Raw genomic sequence first — 24,490 nt, 5'->3', positions numbered from 1 at the left:
TCATTTACAGTATGAAAAGTATATACCAGTTTTCAAAAATGCTCTGTCCAGACACACAAACACGGCCATCGCCTGTGTCGAAAGTCAATGTGCAATACCCACTAGAGAGATGGCAGGTGGCAATGCTACCAGCAGAGGGCATATAAACTGTGTCAGGAGATGCAGAAAACAGGCAGTCATTGTCGTAATGCAGAACTGGAGCTATTTATCTGACGTCCAAAAGGGAACGATTATTGTATTTGGGTCAAGGTCGGAAGCATTTCCGAAAAAGCTAAGTTTGTAAACTGCTCGTGTGACGTCACAGTTGAAGTATACCGTGTGTGCAAAAACAGCAATATCCAAAACCGTGCGCCGACACAACTGTGGCACAGACGATGGGAGCGAGCGGAGGCTACGGAGATGTGAACTGAGAAATAGACGAGCTACTTTTGAACAACTGAAAGTCCGGATGAACCGAGAGGCTACCAACAGTGTCTCCTAAATGACTGACAAGAGAACACTGCTGCGTACGGGCCTCCGCACCAGGCACCCGGCTCATGCACCTGTGCCGACTGCCGTTTTCTCACCGACAGAAGCCGGAGTCTGAATGCCAGTACTGCAACTGGACATCCACCGAGCTTCGACAGGTGACCTTTTAAGATGGATTTGACAAAACAGTTCAATTGGATAGATAAAAAATCTACTCACCAAGTGGTGGCAGAACACACACATAAAAGAGGGTTGTAATTAGGCAAGTTTTCAGAGCCAGTGGCTTCTCCTTCAGGCAGAACGGTTGAAGAGGAAGGAAGAGGGGTGAAGGAAAAGGACTGAAGACTTCCAAGAGCAGGGCTAGATTTTGGGAAAGTCACCCATAACTGCACGTCAGGGGAGACTTACTGCACGGGATGTGAAGACCGATTCAGTGTTTTCTTCTCATCCCCGACTTGCAGTTCTGTGTGACTTTCCCGAAATTTACTTCTTTTCTTGGACATCTCAAGTCCTTTTCCTTCACCTCCCTTCCTTCCCCTTCAACTGTTCTGCCTGAAAAAGGAGCCACTGGCTCAAAAGCTTCCCTACTTACAACCCTCTTTTACTCGTGTGTGTTCTGTCGGCATTTGGTACGAAGAATTTTTTATCTGTGCAATTAAATTATTTCATACGTGCAGTTTGCTTTTCCTTGACATAATGACATCTACCGGCAGGACAGATGCACGTGTCACATAGCTCACACTGTATGAGTGTGGTGCGATGAGTGCCAGTGAGTGTTTACCGTACCCTCCCGGCCACTAACCTTCCCAGATTTAAACTCGGTCGAAAACGTGTCGGAGCTCCTCGATCAGGCTGTTCGCACCACGTATCCTCAAATCAGAAACCTAGTACTGTCGGGCACAGCTCCACATCCCTGTCGCTATCTTGACAGGTGGCCACATTAATGTGACTGGACGTGTTCTGCTTAACAATTTTTTAGTTTAATTTCAAATCTGAAGTATTTTCAAAGCTATTAAAGAGGTATTTACTGCTTCTATAGAAGGTAAACACCAACAGGCCAAGATGCACTACTTATGGGAATAGGTAAAAGCAACAACTTCTTAAATATTTTCAAGCTATAAGAACAACAAAACAATAGCCTTCCACCACATAAGTATGCATTCTAGGTAAAGTCACACTGCAACTACAAACAATAGTAGTCTACAGATTCTATTAAATGTCTTTTCATGTCAGGAAGCTTAATACGTATCTCCCTGTTTGAAAGGCAGCTAATGGAAGCCTGCTTGTTACCTACCGGTACAGTTACAAGTTTAGACAATTTCCAAATCAGCAAACTCTTGAGAATGCATAAGACAATGCACGGAACTAAATTGATGCAGACAGTAGAACAGTGTCACAATCCTTCTACAATATTTTTGTTAAAGCTGTGTGATCGAGTTCGATGTGACGTGACCGATATTTCTCAAAGATGTGTTCAGTTTGTGTGTGCATGAGCATCAGAACTGGTATGCTACTCTTGATATGTAAAAATGACAAAGCCCAACAGACTTGGCAAAATGGACAACTGATCATTTCTTGAGAGGGACCATCTGGCCTCAATTTTGGCATTGTGGAGCCTCCAAGTTTCAGGGCACTGTCATCGTGACTTTTCGGATCCGCACGGCTCTCTAATCGGCTATAGAAAATTACAGACAGGCAGAAAGGCCGTCCAGTACTTACCTTCACGAGGTGAAACACCAGTGGTGCTGATACACACACACACACACACACACACACACACACACACGAAACTAGAAAAATAATTCCTAGCTGTCCAAAGCATTCTACTTTAATTTAAATTAGGTGGCAACTAATTTTTATGGTCCAAAGGAGGGGGATATGTCACAACAAGACTGTCTGCTGGAAGCCACCACAGCGCTCTGCAGAGATTCGAAAATCACTATAATGTCTCAGTTTTCTACAAAAGCAAAATATATTAAACGCAAGATATGGTATAATGTTCTTATGAAGTGTTTCAAAATTCTGTAGTCAATTTTAATTTACATTTTCACTTATCTCTGCAACAGATCTTTCCAAAATCTTGTATCAATTTGTGTTAACAACGTGAAACATTTTCTGCCATTAACAAATTGATGATACCTTCATATCACAGGACGTGTCATATCGAACAATCCATCTTTTAGGCAAGTTGTGTCAAAAAGTTCTTTTCCCGTCAATTTGATTCAGCAGCTCCTCATCAAGTACTCAATCTACCCATCTAATCTTCAGCATTCTTTATAGCAGCAGATTTCTAAAACTTCTGTAATCTTCTAGTCTGAACTACTTATCATTCATACTTCACTTCTGTACGAAGCTTCACTCCAAAACACCTTCAGGAAAAAGTTCGTAACAACTAAATTTATTTTCAATGTTAACAAATTTCTCCTGCCTATTTTCTTCTTATTGCCAATCTGCAATTTTCATATTCTTTAATTTGGCCACTGTCAGTTATTTTGTTGTTAAAATAACAAATTGCATCTACTACTATATTTTTTAGCCTACTTCCCCCAGCATCTGTTTATTTGATTCATCTCAATACCATAACTGATTTTTGTTCACGCTATAACTGCTTTTCAAGACACGATCTGTTCCATCTAACTGCTTTTCTGTGTCCTTTCCATCATTGACAGAATTAAAATGTAATAAGATAACGCATTTTTTTCTAAATATCTTCTCTGTGAAATTTAATTTCTATTCTCAGTATCTCCTCAGTTTCTTTTACTGCTAGGTCGAATACCATCGGGGGGCACGGCAGAACCCTATCCACTACCTTCTAAACTACTGCTTCCCTTACGTGTCCAATTCTTACAACTGCAGTCTGTTTTTTGAACAAATTGTAAATATCCTATTTTTTCCTGGATTTTGACCTCGCTACCTTCAGAATATCTAAGAACGTATTGGCACCAACAATGTCAAAAGCTTTCTCCAAACCCAAAAATTCTATTATTATCATTCCTAGCCTTTTCCTTGTGGCTCTGCCCGCATATGCGTTCGACTTTCGTCCAGCCACCTCTAACTGGCCACCTCAGTCTATCTTCTCCTCCCCCTCCCTTTTCCTCCAGCCCACTATCCACCTACGACTTACACCTGCCGCACGCACCTCTACCTCCACCCCTCTCTCTGTCCATTTCCTCCTCCCCTCACACTGTCCATCCCCTCTTTTATCCACTCTAACATTTCCCCAGCCGTGATCATCAGCGCGTGTAGCCCCTGCAATACAGCTCAATAAAGCGGGCCAATATTCCTCCGACAACACGCCTGCCGTGAAGAGGATGCTACATATCGGGAGCTTATTTGCCCCTGACGTGGAAGCCAGTGTGCAAAAGAGGTCGATAAAGATGGCCGGTGCTATTCCGACGCGACCCGCCGGTCGAGCAGGGCAGAATACATGTCGGGGCCCACAGAGCTCTTTCTTGCCCCTGAAATGTAGGCTGCCCTGCAAAGTAGGCTGATGTGGCAGGTCAATACTGTTCCCACACAACGTGTCATGCACAGCAGCCTATGAAGCAGGGGATGGAGAGGAAAAAAAAAAAAAAAGGTTTTGCCCATATCTGATTCTATTGGAGCTAGGAGGTTATAAACACAAGAGTGCCAATATTCATGAGGCCCCCTGTTTCTATACCAAATTTGATTCAAATCGATCCAGGGGTTTGGGAGGATATCCTTGACATACACACTTACACTCTCCTTTATAACTTCTTGCCACAAATTGTTGTAAAATTCTGTTTTCTCACATTCACAAGATGCAAAAGAATTAAGAGATTCTTTTCTTCTTCACGGTGTCGATAATTGGGTCAATCTATCGACAGACAGTTTCATCTGGGGGAGTCTCCACAATCCTTTGTCCGTGCTTTTTCTATTTGTGCAATCTCTAATAATAATTCTTTCGGTTTTGAGAAGATGATCACTTCTTTCATTTTTATTTTTGAACAGGATTCTGAAAGCATATGTGGCTTCGACTGTTACAGATTTATAGTGTTTGATCAGTGCCTACTACAAGCATTTCTTATTATTCATAATTTCAATTTGTTGCTCTTGCATCTGCCATGTTTGCAGTAAAAATAATTTCTTATTATAGGCGGATCAGGTTAGAAATAGAGTTTCTTATTTTCCCCATTTTCTCAGTTCTGTTAACCACATTTTTTTCTAATTCAAGTTATGCTCGACAATTTCTCCCAAGATATTTTAAACAGTAGGAGTACATTTTAAGGCGATGTCTCAGACTGGTGATCTGGGGATGAACTTTTTCCACATTGAGAGCTAAATCATTTGCAAATCCTTGTCAGTTTCTTTTTATTAAGGGTTTTTCTCTAACTCCATTGGGTTTTCTTTTTGCTAAATCTTCATGCCAAAAACCTGTTTTTAATTTCACGTATGTCAAATTTCGTCGTTCCCTTTGTCGAAAAATCTTTTTGAGTTTTTCTATGTGTGTGCAAATCCTCATGGCAATCTGTCAAATAATATAGCTACAGAAAATCTGTGGAAGGACTTCTATCAACTACAATAACCTCGTATTTTCCTCAGACAAGTTTTGCTGTTTAGTTACACAATCACTAGCCTTCAAGTTAACAGCTTTCACCTGTACACAACACTTCTAAATCTACGTTTGGCAAGCCACTCTGCAGTGTGTGGCTGAGACTTTTATTATCTATTACCCACAATCTCTACCATTATCAGATGAATTTGTGCCACATACCACAGTGGGAACATCACTAACAACAGCGCAAATCTGCTCTCTGAGATCTTCTCCGGTAGGAAGGGATTTCCGTAAAGATGACTGGAAGAACAGGAGAGAGACTTCAAAGTAATTAGAATACCTGAATATTTCCCGAATGATAAAATAACTGACCACTTAATTGTCTCTTTTGCTATGTGAATCCTATGGTTCATTTTCTAAGTTTTCTGATACACACATACACTACCCAATCAAAAATACCTACACAGCTATTACTGACACCTCCAACTCTGCTGAGAACTTTTCAATGAGATTTCTGCACATATTTGAAAGAATGGCGGCACATTCTTCCTCAACAGTCGAAACCGGTGAAGTTGGCGACACGTCTGACGCTAGGGTCCGGAGTGAAGTCAACGTCCTATCTTGTCCCGAAAGTACAATATATTTCATCTGGTGAACATTCGCAACTGAGAAACATATTTATAGAATTAAAATTTGCTTCAGTTGCTAGGAATTTTCTTAATTTATTCCAAGGCTGGTTTTGAAGCTTAAAGCTTCATCCTCAGGTGCCACCAAATAATCACAGAAAGATAAATGTGTGGCATTTGGGTCACTTGTGGGAGATCACACCCACATCAAAGGAACACACGAGAGCGTAGGACCCACAACAGCAGTGCCCGCCTAGAGAGCGCGACACAGAAATGACAGAGTCGGCATGGCCTCCTGTGAGTGACCGACAAGACCACCACACATGTATGTTTCTGTAATTATTTGGTGGCACCTGAAAACGAAGCTCTAAGCTTCGAAACTGGTCGTGGAATAAATTAAGAAAATTACTGACAACTGAAGCAGATTTTTATTCTATAATTACATCCCAAACGTGTTCCATTGAGTTCAGGTGGTGGGAGTAGGAACTCTGGGCAGGCCAGTACATTTCAGGAATGTTACTGTTCACAAGCCACTGGCTCACAGATGCCGCTCTATGACAGGTGACACTGTTATGTCGGTAGAAAGCATTGTCATCGGCCAGCTGTTCCTCTATTGTATGCTGTACATAATGCTGTAAAATATCTTCGTATCCTTCTGCATTTAACATTTTCTTACATGCAATAAGGGGCCCACACCCCAAACACCCCTACAGTATAACACCACATTCTCTGTACTTTGCCGTCGGCACTACTCACCACAGCAGGTACTGTCCTCTAGGCATTCGCCACACCCTAACCCTCATGTCAGATTGTCACAGGGCGTACGTTAAGGGTACAAAGTCTCTCTTATATATCCAGATTTTATATCCGTGTAATGAAGCTTCAAATGAAGGAACAGGCAGACCGAGTTGAGAAGCAGTGAGTGCATTTCTCGTTAAGGAGATGATAACCATCATTTCAGTTTTAGAATTGTTTCGTTTTCGTAGTCTGCAGTTGTCGTATTTTTGGCCGAGGCATTCCTTTCGAGCTACGTGCAGTGTCGAGAGCAGTCGGGCTGCCGGTGATGTCATCACAGCAGCAGAGAGAGCCCCGGCCGGACGCAGTTCGTGAGGAATACCGAAGACCGGAACGTAGAGCTGACAAGAATTTCGAAGGGAAAGTCAATTGTTTCTGGCACAAGAACGAAATTTTTAGTCATCTCACTTGTCTGTATTCGCCTATGTTTATAAAGGAATAATACGTCGTTATTCTGTATTCGAGGAACGTCACTTCTCATTTAGTAGAGTAGTGTCACACAAAACAAAGGATTCTGTCCCAAGTCGATCGACATTTGCTCTAATGAAGACGGTCAGAGACCCTCACATGTAGCACAATTCGTCAATCCAATCAGTCACCCACTGTCCAATGACGTCACTCTTACTCCGCCTCGAGTGTCGCCTGTCGACAACTACAGAAATGTACAGCTTATTAAGAGCTGCTCGACCATTGTATTTCATTCTTTTTAACTCCCTACACACAGTAGTCGTGCTAGCTGGACTGGCAGTAAGATTTTAGGAACATTCAAATGTTTCCTTCCACAGACTTCGCACAATCGCTTACAAACACCTCCCGCAATGCCTGACGACCCCCCGTCTGTCAGTGAACAAGATCTGCCCGGTCTCCGCTTACCTACGGTCTTTCCTTCATATTTCCACTTCACAATCACACAGCAGTTGACTGGGGTAGCTTTACGAGGGACAAAATGTCTCTGACATATTTTTTATTCCAGTGACATCAGACGACCAGCACACTTTAGAAGTCCGTGAGCTCTCCTGATCTCTGCAGGTGCGCCTTGCGTGGTACCTGGTGCCCGATTTGGCATTACACAGGGGTGTCCTCACACTTTCGATCGGATGGTGTACCCGTCGAGTGTCCGAACCCTATCTTACTAGACGGCGCAGGTGGTAGCCGAACGGACCAAGAAACAGTACACGGTGAACCATTTAAAGTCTCAATTTCACAGAGACTCGCAGGTAGGCCGAGGGTGTTTCGAATGGAATCATTTAAACAAAGAGTCGGCTGCCGGTAGTCTCCATGTGAGGCGTCACCGGGCACACTTCTCAGTCAGCTCCTTTGGCTGAAGCTTGCGATCTGCGAGACAAGATGGGCACCTCGAGTTCAGTTCTCGCGACACGAGGTCCGTGCGCCTGCACTGCAGTTAATCTTTCCTGGGTCGCACCTACTGTGCACTGCTCTCCTACGCTTGTCAGAGGGCACCTTCCTAGTAAGTTCTTGACCGTTTTAACACAGCTTTCTTTTGAATATCTTTCTCTAGTTTCTAAAATTACTCTACAGTAATACCAATACAAAAGCATCCCATGCAGTCATTTCACTGAAAACCATGGTGAAGTTCAATACCAATTCAGCTTCTATGAAACTGTACAACAGCAATCTACATCTCTGTATGTATTTATCAAAGACGTGTACCGAGCTTCACTTTACAGCCAAAGATGCACTAACGAGCCACTAGTATGTTCACATTCCAAGTGCATATTATCAAATATCTAGAAGTTACGGGCAACATCAGAAGAGGAGCTACAAATGTTTATCACTATTACTTACACAGTGGCTCTAACGGCCCTCAAATCTGGAAGGCAGCAATACAAATAAATTTATAACAACTGGCTTTCCAGAAATTTTTACCATTGAAAACTACAATAACTTTTGCAAACTAGTGTCAGCATAATGACCGTATAATTCAAACCACTCTCAGAGGTCACATCGACAGACAGAAAGAGTATCAGTCAGGTCATTATTTTATACCACTAAATAAACGAAAATGTGTCAATAGAATCGTTTTGACATACTGAACAAGTGTATCTGATCAGTTGTCCGGTACGAAGCCACATCAAAATTTTTTCCTTTACCAGTAGTTCGGCTGGGAATCACCCACTAATGTTTATAAAAGAGTCAAACACTGATATTTGTCTACCCTCACAATCATCTATTCTAGCAGATACCGGTGCATAAGCTTCTAAGGTGAAATATTGCAATATGAGGTGCAGGTATCACAGACAAAATGAAGTGGTTAGCCAAACATGTATTACAAATAAGCACGTATTACGTGACAAACTGTAATATACTGACCGAGAATTATCCTAAAGTTCACTGTTCACAACAAATGTTTTCATTTATAATGAATTGAATGTCAAATAACCTTCAGCTTTCACTGACGTTTATTCAATTAATGGCACATCGGCAGGTGGCCACATGAAAACGTGTGGTATCAAATGATTAATAGTTCGCACAAAAGTATTAATTTGGTAAAGTTTCCCCTCCATATTTCTCAGCCCAGGGTCACACAAACAGTACTGTGGTCGGTTTCGACTCTTCAGTAAGTCTTAATACGATAATTTATTACGGGGTCACAACACTGTGTGACCGAAGGCTGAGAAATGCAGAGAGAGAATTTCATTACATTACAGTCTGTGTGTCAGACAGTACGGCTAGGCCGGACATTAATTTGCCGATATACAGTTTTTATGAAAAATTCTGGCCAGAAACATCAAAAATAGTTTTGCCTACCCCTAAACAATTACACTTCACTCAGTGTCAAGTGCTACTCTCTTTTCCTAAACAACACACACTACTTCTTCATAATTCATTGAGCAGGTTCTACTATTTTGGAGCAGAATTAAAAAAAAAATTCATTATCACCTTTTTATGTGAACAATGAAAGCTTTAAAAAAACCTAAAATTTATTACATGTGCTACACGATCAGAAGTATCCTGGTGCCTACTGGAGGACACTAACACAGAGTGTGTCACCCCTCTGCCATTCTGACAGCTCCCGCTGTTCTGGGACACTTTTAATGAAGTGCCTGACGTCCACAGAGGAATGGCAGACCATTCTTCCTCGAGAGGTCAAACTTCACGTCAAACACTGAAGTTACAATCTGTAGCATATCAACCATACCTGTTAAAAAAATATGCCGGGGCAGAAGTGAGTCGTGACGGAGGCATGTGAGCACGTTACGTGTCTCGAAGTGAAACGCAGCCGACGGGTGTCGCAGAGAGCCGGGCGCTGTATAGCGACTGCTGACGGAACGATACACTGGTGGAAGGATGGGAGCCTTCCCTCAATGACCACCACAGAAGTGTTTAGAGTACGTGCCTTAACGCCTAAACAAAGACATACGAGTACTCAGCTGTTCTTGTACCAAAATATTCTCATCTCTGTATATCAGCCTACACTTCGAGCCAGTGAAACCTGGAGCAACATCCCAAAATGTGGTACGGGATCCGCCGTTCGAACGAGGGACAGGGCAGCCAGTCCCGAGTCACACAGAGTGGCCACTCCGCAAACATACAACAGCCCGCTTGCCGGAGGGACGTCACGGCTGCACTGACACTGCCATCTTAGAGTGACGTCTGAACCTACAGCCTATAGTACAGTGAGCCCAAAACTTTAGAGTGTATTTTAGTTACAAAGAAAAGGTTTGGCAGTGGTGCATTTTGCAAAGTAGATTTCACTGCAAGTAGCAAGTTGATGAATTTGTCTAGTTTTAGAGGTAATGGATGTCACGATCGGTTAGTGCCTGTTAGATGTGCACAGTCTAACCTCGAGGTCCGCTCCGTGCCAAGTACAGAACCGGTTCCAGTAAAATGTTATACGTGTAATCATTGGCGACGTGCAGCTGCGCAGTGTCGGGACTTGAGATGGCTCACAATTAGACATAAGAATTATTAAGTTAATGTAATCTGTTTTCTTGTCCTGTGAGGGTTAGTTCTCAAAATGAGTGTCCTCGAGGACAGAGCTTCGTCAGAAGTGTAGACGTGAGGTGTGTCAGAGCCGCAAGCGGTATACGTATTGTTAAAAAAGGTAGCACAAATAACAGCGAATGATACGGGTCGGTAAAACTGTGATTGTCACGACGAAATGTACATTTGTCACATGCAAGTTTAATAGCTTCTTTTTCTCGAAAGGCAACCGAGATGTACTGGCCTTTGTGGGAGACCCTGGAAATCTGGCTAAGATGGAATGTTAGTATGATAAGGAATTATTGAGTTTTGTAAAATTGAGACTAATAAAGGAACCTAAGACTCCACAACATTTGAAGAATTTACAGAAGAGTTAATTCAGTGATGAAATTAGTTTGCACAAAGCCGAGTAGAGGCTGCTCAGTGCTTTTTTAAGAGGGCTGCCATCAGAAATGTCAAGACATGTACGGACAGGGGGACTGGCAGATTTGCACACACCAGCGCAGTTAACTAGAGAGCGTGAGGGGATCAATTTGTCAACTGAAATGCAGGGTAAACAGATAATGTTTGCAGCTAATATAAAATGTTTCAGATGTGGACAAACAGGGCACGTAAGGAGGCACTGTCACCACCCTCAGGGCGATGCGAATAAAGCAACCAAGAAGTAGTAGTTTTACAAGTAGATGGCCAGAGAAAAATGATGTGTTTAACGACAATGGGAACCCTGGACTCACCGATAATCATTCCCAGTAAGATTGGATGCTACGAAATCGTATGCAGAGGCAGATTATATGATATGAGGAATAGCAGGTAATAAAGATTACAGGATATTATTGGACACAGGGACAGATGCATCTGTTGCCAACAGTAGTCTGGTGAAACATAAGCAAAACAACCCACCGCGGCGCAGATAGCATGGAGTGGGAAATACAGATGTCACACCGTTAGCATCGCTGGACATAGACTTTTACCTGGATATGGTTCAATTTAAACAATGTGTAGATTGTGCCACACACGAGTGAGGGCTATGATATGATTCTAGGATTAGATTTCTGCTTTTAGCACTGTGCTGTAAACAATATTCAGCAACATAGGATGGAACTTTCTGGAAAAATGTTTCAGTCACGTAAAGCCACTGCCAGTGTTGCGATGTCACGAGGGAAGTCTGCAGCGAAAGACGAACTGATTAAACTGTGAATGACCACATTAAGGGTACTGGGAAATCACTTTGCATCAGTGCTGAGACTAGATTGCTGGTAGGAAGTTAGTGTGTGGTGGAACCGCCCGAAGAGGATCAAGTATAAGATTAGGGAGGTTGCCTAGTTAAAAAGAGGTATTGTACACGTACAAGAAATAAAGGTTGAAAAGAAGGTACCTATTTCTATAGATAATTTTAGTGCAGAGGACATAGGATTATCAAAGGGGTTGTTAACCACTAATATGGTTATCCTGGAAAGAAGGAGGGGTGCCAGCCACAGAATTTCCAGACGCAACTGAAACTGCATTGCTAAGAATAGTGATGCACCTAGAAGGAAGCAATAGAGAATGGACGGAAAAATTATTTTTGGAATTTAAGGGCCATTAGCAGCTATGCATATTATGCAGCAATGCTTACCAATGGAAAATCAATCACCAGTCTACTGCAAACCATACAGGTACTTACAGCCAGTTATGGAGAAAATTATAGATCAACAGCTGAAAGATGGAATAATTTAACAAAATAATAGCACACAGGGGGTGGGGGGCAGGAATAGTGGTTGTACCAAAGGATCAATGGATAGAACATGAAAATATGGCCTTTATTGTGATTACAGACATCTAAATACAAAAACCATAATGAACACCTATCCTTTGCCAAACATCACAGAAACCTTGGATCATTTAGGGCAATGCAAATATTTTTTCAACAATGGACTTGAAGAGTGGTTATTATCAGATAGGGGCTGCACCAGACGATTGACACAAAACACCATTTTCAGCACCCTGGGGACACTACCAATTCGGAAGAATTCCATTTGGATTAAGAAGTGCACTATCAACGATTCAGTGATTCTCACATGACATACTCGAGAGGTTTAAAACCACAGCAATGCTTAGTGTATCTCAATGACATAACTGTCTATGGGAGTGATTGATGTTGTTGTGGTCTTCAGTCCTGAGACTGGTTTGCTGCAGCTCTCCATGTTACTCTATCCTGTGCAAGCTTCTTCATCTCCCAGTACTTACTGCAACCTACATCCTTCTGAATCTGTTTAGTGTATTCATCTTTTGGCCTCCCTCTACGATTTTTACCCTCCACACTGCACTCCAATGGTAAACTTGTGATCCCTTGATTCCTCAGAACATGTCCTACTAACCGGTCCCTTCTTTTTTTCCAAGTTGTGCCACATACTCCTCTTCTCCCCAATTCTATTCAATACTTCATCATTAGCTATGTGATCTACCGAATGATTCTATTCTCTTCTTGTCCAAACTATTTATCATCCATGTTTCACTTCCATACATGGCTACACTCAATACATATACTTTCAGAAACGACTTCCTGACACTTACATCTATACTCGATATTAACAAATTGCTTTCCTTGCCATTGCCAGTCTACATTTCATATCTTCTCTACTTCGACCATCATCAATTATTTTGCTCCCCAAATAGAAAAACTCCTTTACTACTTTAAGTGTCTCATTTCCTAATCTAATTCCCTCAGCGTCACCCGACTTAATTCGACTACATTCCATTATCCTCGTTTTGCTTTTGTTGATGTTCATCTTATATCCTCCTTTCAAGACACTGTCCATTCTGTTCAACTGCTCTTCCAAGTCATTTGCTGCCTCTCATGCCCCTCGACTTTTATAACTGCCATCTGGTTTGTGTACAAATTGTAAATAGCCTTTCGCTCCCTGTATTTTACCCCTGCTACCTTCAGAATTTGAAAGAGAGTATTCCAGTCAACATTGTCAAAAGCTTTCTCTAAGTCTACAAATGCTACAAAACGTAGGTTTGCCTTTCCTTAATCTAGCTTCTAAGATAAGTCGTAAGGTCAGTATTGCCACACGTGTTCCAATATTTCTACAGAATCCAAACTGATCTTCCCCGAGGTCGGCTTCTACCAGTTTTTCCATTCGTCTGTAAAGAATTCGTGTTAGTACTTTGCAGCTGTGACTTATTAAACTGATAGTTCGATAATTTTCACATCCGTCAACACCTGCTTTCTGTGGGATTGGACTTATTATATTCTTCTTGAAGTCTGAGGGTATTTCGCCTGTCTCATACATCTTGCTCACCAGATGGTAGAGTTTTGTCAGGACTGGCTCTCCCAAGGCTGTCAGTAGTTCTAATGGAATGTTGTCAACTCCCGGGGCCTTGTTTCGGCTCAGGTCTTTCAATGCTCTGTCAAACTCTTCACACAGTATCGTATCTCCCATTTCATCTTCATCTACATCCTCTTCGATTTCCATAATATTGTCCTTAAGTACATCGCCCTTGTATAGACCCTCTATATACTCCTTCCACCTTTCTGCTATCCCTTCTTTGCTTAGATCTGGGTTTCCATCTGAGCTCTTGATATTCATACAAGTGGTTGTCTTCTCTCCAAAGGTCTCTTTAATTTTGCTGTACACAGTACCTATCTTACCCCTAGTGATATAAGCCTGTACATCCTTACATTTGTCCTCTAGCCATCCCTGCTTAGCCATTTTGCACTTCCTGTCGATGTCATTTTTGAGACGTTTGTATTCCTTTTTGCCTGCTTCATTTACTGCATTTTTATATTTTCTCCTTTCATCAATTAAATTCAATATTTCTTCTGTTACCCAAGGATTTCTACTAGCCCTCGTCTTTTTACCTACTTGATTAACTGCTGCCTTCACTACTTCATCCCTCAAAGCTACCCATTCTTCTTCTACTGTATTTCTTTCCCCCATTCCTGTCAATTGTTCCCTTATGCTCTCCCTGAAACTCTGTGATACGGAACAGAATATGCAGCGATTGAGGGAAGTATTCCTAAGGTCAGAAGCAGGAAAGTTAACACTGAGCATAGAAAAGTGTAATTTTGTGATGCATGAGGTAGCACACCTAGGTGATATCATACATGAAGATGGGGTTAAGACACACCCAAGATTAGTCAGAGCTGTAAGTGAATATCCTGCACCACAATTTGTAAAGGAGTTACAATCACTTTTAGAAGTCACGAACTATCACTACCGGTTCGTAAAAGGTTTTGCAGATACTGCCACCAGACTGTTGACACAGTTGTTAAGAAAAAGAGCTACTAAATTTGTGTGGTCAGAAGAGCGCCAGCATACTTTTGAAGAGTTGAAAGAAGCTTTAACACTGGGTTCGCTATTGGTATTTTCAGATTTTAATAGAGAGTTTGTTTTATCATACGAGCCATCAAACCTTGTACTTGGCTCTGCATTATCAGACGAGATAGAAGGCACAGAGCATACAGTAACTTACCTGTCAAGACAACAAAATCCTGCAGAAAGAAAAGACAACAAAATCCTGCAGAAAGAAATTATTCCACACTGCTAAGCCTTTTTTATGGCATAACATATTTTAAATGTTATCTGTGCAGTAAAAAGTTTAGATTAATAACAGACTGTGTGGCATTAAAATGGTTTTTGGGATTAAAGGATCCTTTTGGTAGGATAATGCGATAAGCAGTAAGACAGTGAATTTGATTTCGAAGTCGCATATAAACCTGGGAAGAAGCACAGAAATGTGGACGGCTTAAGTAGAAGAGTAGCAGTATTACATACTGCGGGGTAATGAGCGTAAGGAATGTCAAACGGCACGGACAGATGATGAGAAATGTAAGCAGTTTTTTAAGCAGTCACGGTTTTGTACGCAGGATGGGTTACTATACAGAGAAACTAAGTTGGGATTGCAGGTAGTGATGCCAGTGAAGCTAAGGAATAGAGTGCTACAAGAAGTTCACGATAACATATTAGCGGGTTGTAGCGGTTGCAGGAGAGTAGCACAATGGTATAGGTGGAGGAATAGGCAGGCAGATGTAAACCAGTATGTGTGGAATTGCGTTCAGTGTGCACAGATCAGATTTGTGTAGAACAAGAGCACCATTGCAGAGGCTACCTGAAGCATTATCACCACTCAGATTTCTGAGGATGAACGATTTAGGTCCATTCGATAAAAAACCTGCAGGGAATAAGTACGTACTCACAATCACAGATTATTTTTCAAGATACACAGAAATGGTTGCAATGCCAAACCGGAATGCAGTAGCAGTGGCACAGACACTTGTGAATAATTGGATACAGAAGTTTGCAGTGCCTGAAACAATAGTAACAGACCAGGGAATGAACATCGAGGAATTATGTAAGTTACTGAACATGAAGAAGGTAAGGACGAATCCTCTCCGCCCACAAGCCAATGGGATAACTGCAAGAGTGCACAGTACAATGGGGACAATGCTCGGATACTATGTTGACTCACATTGTACCAATTGGGATACCTATTTAAAGTACACTCCTGGAAATTGAAATAAGAACACCGTGAATTCATTGTCCCAGGAAGCGGAAACTTTGACACATTCCTGGGGTCAGATACATCACATGATCACACTGACAGAACCACAGGCACATAGACACAGGCAACAGAGCATGCACAATGTCGGCACTAGTACAGTGTATATCCACCTTTCACAGCAATGCAGGCTGCTATTCTCCCATGGAGACGATCATAGCGATGCTGGATGTAGTCCTGTGGAAAAGCTTGCCATGCCATTTCCACCTGGCGCCTCAGTTGGACCAGCGTTCGTGCTGGACGTGCAGACCACGTCAGATGATGCTTCATCCAGTCCCAAACATGCTCAATGGGGGACAGATCCGGAGATCTTGCTGGCCAGGGTAGTTGACTTACACCTTCTAGAGCACGTTGGGTGGCACGGGATACATGCGGATGTGCATTGTCCTGTTGGAACAGCAAGTTCCATTGCCGGTCTAGGAATGGTAGAACGATGGGTTCGATGATGGTTTGGATGTACCGTGCACTATTCAGTGTCCCCTTGACGATCACCAGAGGTGTACGGCCAGTGTAGGAGATCGCTCCCCACACCATGATGCCGGGTGTAGGCCCTGTGTGCCTCGGTCGTATGCAGTCCTGATTGTTGCGCTCACCTGCACAGCGCCAAACACGCATACGACCGTCATTGGCACCAAGGCAGAAGCGACTCATCGCTGAAGACGACACGTCTCCATTCGTCCCTCCATTCACGCCTGTCGCGACACCTCTGGAGGCGGGCTGCACAATGTCGGGGCGTGAGCGGAAGACGGCCTAACGGTGTGCGGGACCATAGCCCAGCTTCATGGAGACGGTTGCGAATGGTCCTCGCCGATACCCCAGGAGCAACAGTGTCCCTAATTTACTGGGAAGTGGCGGTGCGGTCCCCTGCGGCACTGCGTAGGATCCTATGGTCTTGGCGTGCATCCGTGCATCGCTGCGCTCCGGTTCCAGGTTGACGGGCACGTGCACCTTCCGCCGACGACTGGCGACAACATCGATGTACTGTGGAGACCTCACGCCCCACGTGTTGAGCAATTCGGCAGTACGTCCACCCGGCCTCCCGCATGCCCACTATACGCCCTCGCTCAAAGTCCGTCAACTGCACATACGGTTCACGTCCACGCTGTCGCGGCATGTTACCAGTGTTCAAGGTTGCGATGGAGCTCCGTATGCCACGGCAAACTGGCTGACACAGACGGCGGCGGAGCACAAATGCTGCGCAGCTAGCGCCATTCGACGGCCAACACCGCGGTTCCTGGTGTGTCCACTGTGCCGTGCGTGTGATCATTGCTTGTACAGCCCTCTCGCAGTGTCCGGAGCAAGTATGGTGGGTCTGACACACCGGTGTCAATGTGTTCTTTTTTCCATTTCCAGGAGTGTACGTTGTCTCTGACTACAACTCAAAACAGCTTACGAATACAAGAGTATCGCCATACAGAGTAGTATACGGTCATAAAATGCTGTCACCATTCGACATACTGGAAACGAAGAAACGGAAGGTTGGAGAGTCTGTTATTGTCAGAGTTATTAGGAAATTTTGGAATAAGAGTACAGACGGCAAGTACGTTAGCACTGGAGAAACGGGAAGAGGCAGCAGACAGTATGGCAAGAATGTCACACTATGTGGTTGGTCAGTGGATGATGCTATCAACTTTGTAAATGCCACAGAGACAGACAAAGGAGGGAGAGTAGAGAGATAAACAAGAGGTTGTGAATGAATGGTAATGAGGAACCCGTACGGATTAAGGCCTACAAGATGGTCACATATATTTTTTCAAGTTTGGTATAGATTTCGTGTAATTAGTACAAGCAGATGAGGAGCAGCAATGAATTTAATTGGGAGGAAAGTAATAGGGATTCCTGCTCGTAGGTGAGATCCAGAGAAGGCGAGATGATGCAATTTATAGCAGGAATACTGATCTTCGTCGAGAAGGAAGCATTAGGGAACCGGCACCTGGAAGGGGGAGCTGTTCACCAAGCAGGGAGACGTAGTGATCACCAGTCAGCCCTTTGTGATATAGGTGGTATTCAACGTACGGGAGACGTGTATCGAAGTGAGAAGATTGGAAGAAGCGTTCGACAAATTCTGTCAGAGAACAGAAAGACACGTGTTACCAGGAACCCTCAGTGTAAAGGATAAGCTAGTTCGATTGACCCGAAGTACAGCGTCTTGCTAAAAAGGAGGGCAACGCAGCGTATTGACCGTATTCGATGAAAAAGTATTCCGGAGCGGAATTGAGTTGCAATGGAACTAGCTGCAGGTAGGCAAGAGTATTACGCATTGCGGAGTGAAACACTACTGACAGGCACTGTGAAGCAGAGCCAGACGGGTGCAGTTTGGCGACAGTTGACGCTGCAATAGACTAACAGAAGAACGAACACAGTCCGGTCAAGCGTGTACTAAAATATTTTCGTCTCGGTATCACAGCCTACACTGCGAGCTCTCAACAGCCGGAGCGACATTCCAGAATGCGGTACGGGGTCCGCCATTCGAATGCGGTACGGGGCAGTCCGTCCCGAGATACAGAGAGCAGCTGCCACCGGAGCGGAGAGACACCCGCCCGCCGGAGGAAGGTGACGGCCACCTCCGCAGTACCGCCGGCAGCACTGCGGCGTCGTCACGGTCACGGCGGGAGACGTCGACCACTGCACCACTCGAGTGACACCACACTCGGCCCCACTCTTTGCGCTGTCAGCAGTGCCATATATCTGTCGTTTACACGAGAGGCAACTGGACAACTCCACAGAGCTGTTCCCAGTGTACTACGGCCGAGGGCCAGAATAAAGAAGTAATTTAAACAAATCTGCTGTCACCCTTCCACTGGTGACAATCTGTGGATCATGTACCGGTTCCAACTTATTCCACAGATATTTCATTAGATCAGTGCAGGCCAGTTCATAGTCCACAGACCATTGCCTCCCAAGTGCTGTTTTCTGACGGGGATGCTGATATAATCAATCACTGTATCTGAACTGTTCCTATACTACCATGCAGTACACAATACAGTAAAATGTATTCACATCATTCCGCACTCAACATTTTCCTATGTGCGATAAGGGGACCGCAACCTAACCACGAAAAACATCCCCATACTGTAACACCGCCACCTCTGCAATTCACTCTTGGCACTACACATGATAGCAGGTAATTTTACCCACACTTTTGCCAAACTCAAATCCTTCCGTCAGATTGGCACAGGGTATATCACTCCAAACCACTCGTTAAAGATCTTCCACCGTCCGGTGGTGTCGCACCTTTGCAGTGCCTCGAGTGTCACTCAGCACAGAAGAGATGAAACTCGTCTCAAACGTAGGCACTAATCCGAGTTTTAATGACTGGCTGTCTACAGAAAGCAGCAGCAGGAGCACTGTGTATCCGTGCTCACCCGGTGTAGGCCTGGCACCGTGCAGGCAAACGAACTGTGCACGAATGAGAATCGCAGTGTTTACCGAGCGTGTAAGTGACCCCATGTACGTCAGACGGAATTTTCCGGGACATCCCTAATATGGAACTGTATGGGAGTGATAGGTGCAAAATGTATGTTCTGCCATCGTGTTAGGGGACAGTACGGTAGGCTTCTGTGACGCTACACCCGTGTCGCTCGTCGCCAGCTGTGGACTTAGAAGGATAGGAGATATCGGCACAGGGCCGTCACGGAGGAGACGGGCACAGATTTGCAGACAGCTGTCTCGAAGTGCAGCAAAGTCAGTGCTCATGACAGGAATTGACGAGATAGAGGCTGTCAGTCAGTAGTGGCACGAATAGCCTTCCACATTAGTGAGATTATTATGACTTCCATTTACCCTGGGCTTCCTCGAGAATTACACCGAGTTCCGCATCCCTGAGAACGCTCCTCGTAGCTGAAGCTGAGTCAGAACACTTCACAAGATCTGTCATCTGATGTAATACCCGATGTATTTACCTTTTTCTTTTAATCCGGTCGCCACAGTCGATTCTCTCGAAGCAGAGTCCAGCCGATCAGTGGCTCTGAAATCCCGTGTGCAGCCGAGGAAAGGGTTGACTTCTTCACATTCTACAGCAATTATTTGTGCAAAAGCAGATCACTTCTACTCATATAACGAGAAAGCGCGTCCACTACTTTCCTTTTACAAATTATTAGTGTGACTCGTGAATTTGAGTAGAACACAACTTTATATACGACATAAGCCATGACGGCTCAACGTGTCACTCCAAATTACAATATATTTCATTTGTCACAAAATCATCTCGTCTCTCTGTTTCATTCTCCGAGAGAACGGTCAATTGAGCTACCACCGAGCTGCGACGCCAAAATGTAAAATGTCCAACCCACATCAGAGAAAGCCATTCACTTGTCATCACACCTGGGCATTTTCTCGTATTCCACATCTCCCATTCAGATCCACACATACGAAAACAAAAACCCGCGAGCAGCATACATTACGCGATTTACTCCCTACTTAATATTATTCCATCACAATCAACTTATGTCGTACTACACGAAGGTTGTGTGAAATGTTACTTGCCTAAATGGCACGTAACACTTCACGAGCAGCTCTTCGACCACTGTGGTCGATGCTTTTTAAGTCCCTTCGCAGGACTGCTATCTGTAGTCTGAAATTCTTGAGTGATTCTTTCCGCCGATTTCAAGTGATTTTTTTACAGCCGCCCTCTGCAATGTCCGACGGTCCCTGTCCGTCAGAAGACGGTGCCTCCCCGGTTTCGGTTTAGCTGCGGTCCACTTCACAATCACTTTACTGACAGTCGACTTGGGCAGCTTTAGAAGGGTTGGAATATCCCTGACAGATTTGTTACTCAGGCGACATCCAGTGACTGGTCCACCTTCAAATCCACTGGGCTCTCCTGATGGACCAATCAGCTGTTATTGTTTTTTTATTAACAGCACAATACCCCACGCCGCCTCTTATACTGGCAGGTCCACCTCCTGTGAGCAGCAAGTGAACACATATGGTACCGTCAAATTTTTAGAAAACACTATTACATGGAAAAATTTTATTTTCAGGCACGTTACAGTCCGATACCTTCAGCCAATAAAGAACTGAATTTCTCCAGAATGAGATTTTGACTTTGCAGCAGAGTGTGCGCTGATATGAAACTTCCTGGCAGATTAAAACTGTGTGCCAGACCGACACTCAAGTCTTGGCACACAGTTTTAATCTGCCAATAAGTTTCGTACCGGCAAACACTCCGCTGCAGAGTGAAAATCTCATTCTTGAAACATCCCCCAGCGTGTGGTCAAGCCATATCTCCACAATATCCTTTCTTCCGGGAGCACTATTTCTGCAAGTTTTGCAGAAGAGCTTCTGTGAAGTTTGGGGGGTAGGAGATGACGTACTGGCGGAATTAGAGCTGTGACGACGGGTCATGAGTTGAGCTCGGGTAGCTAAGCGGTAGAGCACTTGCCCGCGAAAGACGAAGTCCCGAGTATGAGTCTCGGTCCAGCACGCAGTTTTAATCTGCCAGGAAGTTTCAACAGAATTTCTTTTCATTATCCATCACACTTACTACACTTCATCACATTAAGTAAAACACTGCACACAATTTTAAAGAATTTTCAGAGGTAAAATCGCATCGTTAAAACTTTGCGCGCAGCTGATTTTAACTCATACGTTGGAATGAATTAAGTGTAGATAAGATAAAAATTTACGGCACAAAAGTTTTTCAGAAGTACTAACTGCTGACAAATAACTATTACTGTAGTAAGAATTTAGAAACCATAACCTGTTACATAATTTTGACATACCTCTGCCTGGATGTCAGATGGCACTGGCGAGAAACATGCTGTTCAAGTAAAAAGACTCAGCGAAGAGACTGTGAAAATGAGTGCATCTGGGAAATACTTTTGCAAGAAGAAAGGAAAGCTATCCGGCACATGGAGAGAGGAAAAAAACTGTGGAAATTGTGCAATATGGACAATCTCCAGGCTGTCCTCAATGTTTGAGAAATAAGCAACAAATATCAGTCACCACCTCGAATGCAGTTTACAAAAAGTGTTTGGCTGTTACAATAAAATATGTATTGGCAGCATTCGAGAGCTGAGGAAGATAATGTACCCACGGTACACAAAAATATTTACGAGGGGGTTACAGCTTCCACGTTATTACATCGAGAAAACGGAGAATTCGGGTTCAGAAAGGGGTTTGGCAAAGGCTTTGTTTCAGCAAAACTGTTTTCTGCAGCCTCGGGAGAGGTCTTCGTACTATTAAACTGGCATGGAGGAGGAATACGTGTCAGATTTGGATCACCTTCAGTTTGTAGATGACACTGTTTTGTTTGCTACAGATCCAAAAGAACTTCAGCGAAAGATGGAGGAACACATCGTAAGTACAATGACAGACCTGAATATCAATTATGTTAAGAGCAAAATGAAGTGCAAACATGGAACAGCACACGTGAATGATTAATTTACAGAAACAGCCTCCCTATTAATATATGTAGAAGTGAAAAAAAAACCTTGCAGGTGAACATTCCAAGAAGTACTAAGGAACGCAAGAATGGCTTGAGACTCTTTTGGGAAGCCAAATGCTGTAGTCTGGCATAAATGCCCAATTTTCCTCTCGCAGAACATCTGTAACAAGTGTATACTACCATTACTAAATTTTAGTAGTGAAACGTAAATGCTAAATGCTCAGACAGTTCAAAAATGGACAGCTGCCTGACAAGCAATGGAAAGGGTGCCTGTTGGACACGACAAAAAGTGACAGGAAAGCAAACAAATGAATGAGAGGAGCTGGGGATCTACACTGACGGTCACGAAACAGAAATGACAAGATAAAATGACCATAGGTGGATCTAGGAGATGTTCAGAAGATTTGTGTTCAGTTGAAATACTGTGTTCACAGTCTCTCCATTTTCACTTTTATACGACAAGTTTCGTCTAGCAAAGCACACACCACAGCCGTGGCATACCTCCTTCCAGCCACACAGACAGGACGAGGTCCTTCTCACTCCACTGCCCTGTGACGTATGGCTTTTCCCTCCGGCGAGAGGACCCTCCGACGTGCGCCGCTCATGGCGTACAGATCACTGTGTGCCAGATTTCACTGGACCACATTTTACTTTTCGACTGGTGGGCCGTGGCCAATTTGCTGACGGGCCTGCAACCTGTTTTAGGTAATGTTCAAACAAATGTGGTTAAAGTTTTAAAGTTTTGTTAATTGTCTGACATTTTCCCGAGACTTTAGGGAGATTGTTTTAATGTGTTAACAGGGTGATTGAATCATCTATATTTTAAGTAATCAGACAGTGACATTTTCCTGTGCCTTTCTTTTAACTCTTTTTTTTCTTTCATTTGTTACCATCATCTTAGTGCGTACGATCACATCTTAGTAATTTTCCCGCTTTCGTTTCTTTTAATGTGTGTAAGGGTGGTGATAACCTTAACACTGAGCATTCACACACACACACACACACACACACTAATTTTATATGCCCCGAGGGTTTTAACTGCTGATATACCATTACCATTACAAAAAGATCAAACCAAAAATGATGCACATTTTTCATTAATATTGAAATGTGTCACATCCGACTTCCAAGCATACGTGATAACAAAGGATGTTTGTGACGTTCAAAGTGAGTGACAGATATTATTACGATACATGCAGATGGAAGAACGGCTCAAACTCGTCACTTCTACAGTGCGAAATGTTTAGCGAGCGTCTCCACTGCTGTGGGGCACGGCTCGTTCCTCGGCGGCTGACTTCGTAGGTGTTTGGAAGTTGACGAAAAAAACAGAAAAGATCACGGGTACAGTGAATGCTGTGACAAAAGACTGTCTATTTAACTTAAGTAAAGACACAGTTCTTGTCCACTACAGAAGCTACAAACATTTAAGACGATCTGTCGACCCACTCAGAATACGGGATTGTATTACGGAAGACTGTATTGTCGTAAGAGTGTGTGAATACAAAAGTTTAAAATTCAGTCCTTTACACTGTTCGAGTACCTCCGAAGACAAATAACACACTCCTTCGACATCTGTCGTCACACAAAGACACGAAGTCCTGCAAAGACTGTTGGAGCACAGTCTGGCAAATATCGAGAAAGGTGACAGAGATTTTACTAAATAAATCTACTGATATCCAACATAACAGGATTACAGATCACACACTGGAAAAGTAACACTGCTGCTGTACTAAAATTTACTGTAACTGCATTTCAATCTTCAATGTGCCGGTGCCCGGAAACACTTTGTTCTGCGGCACGCAACTTGTAAATGAAAAGCCTTTAATCGTCAGTATACTGTCACTGTCATTTTATTGTATCGAGCTGTAAAGACTGTCACTGTGCCAGTGCACATACTCGTAGCAAACGAGTTGCAACATAACAATCGTCAAACACAGGCTTCAACTGAAAACAACTTCATCCAATATGGAAACTCCAGGTAGGAATATTAACAATGTAGGAGGCGACAGATTGCTACTTACCGTGAAGATGACACATTAGCTTGCAGACGGCCACAATCAGAAGACACTTACGCACGAGGAAGGCAGCACTCTGGCACTAGCTGCCTGAGCTGACGGCCATGTGTGCATGACGTGTGTACTCTTGTGTCAACGAAGAATGTGCGTTTCTCTTTTTTTTTTATGATGGCTGTGGCTGAAAGCCTATGTG

General features: G+C 43.5%; 1 protein-coding gene across 1 annotated transcript in view; it reads right to left on the bottom strand.

Moving 5' to 3' along the window:
• LOC126293250 (uncharacterized) overlaps positions 1-24,490 on the bottom strand; it is a 66,226-nt gene that overhangs the window by 6,447 nt on the left and 35,289 nt on the right. The window lies entirely within an intron of this gene.

The sequence above is a fragment of the Schistocerca gregaria genome, chromosome 10 (assembly GCF_023897955.1).
Source record: "Schistocerca gregaria isolate iqSchGreg1 chromosome 10, iqSchGreg1.2, whole genome shotgun sequence".
Taxonomy (NCBI): domain Eukaryota; kingdom Metazoa; phylum Arthropoda; class Insecta; order Orthoptera; family Acrididae; genus Schistocerca; species Schistocerca gregaria.
The sequence above is the reverse complement of the archived record's forward strand: the minus strand, read 5'-3'. Positions and strand labels throughout refer to the sequence as shown.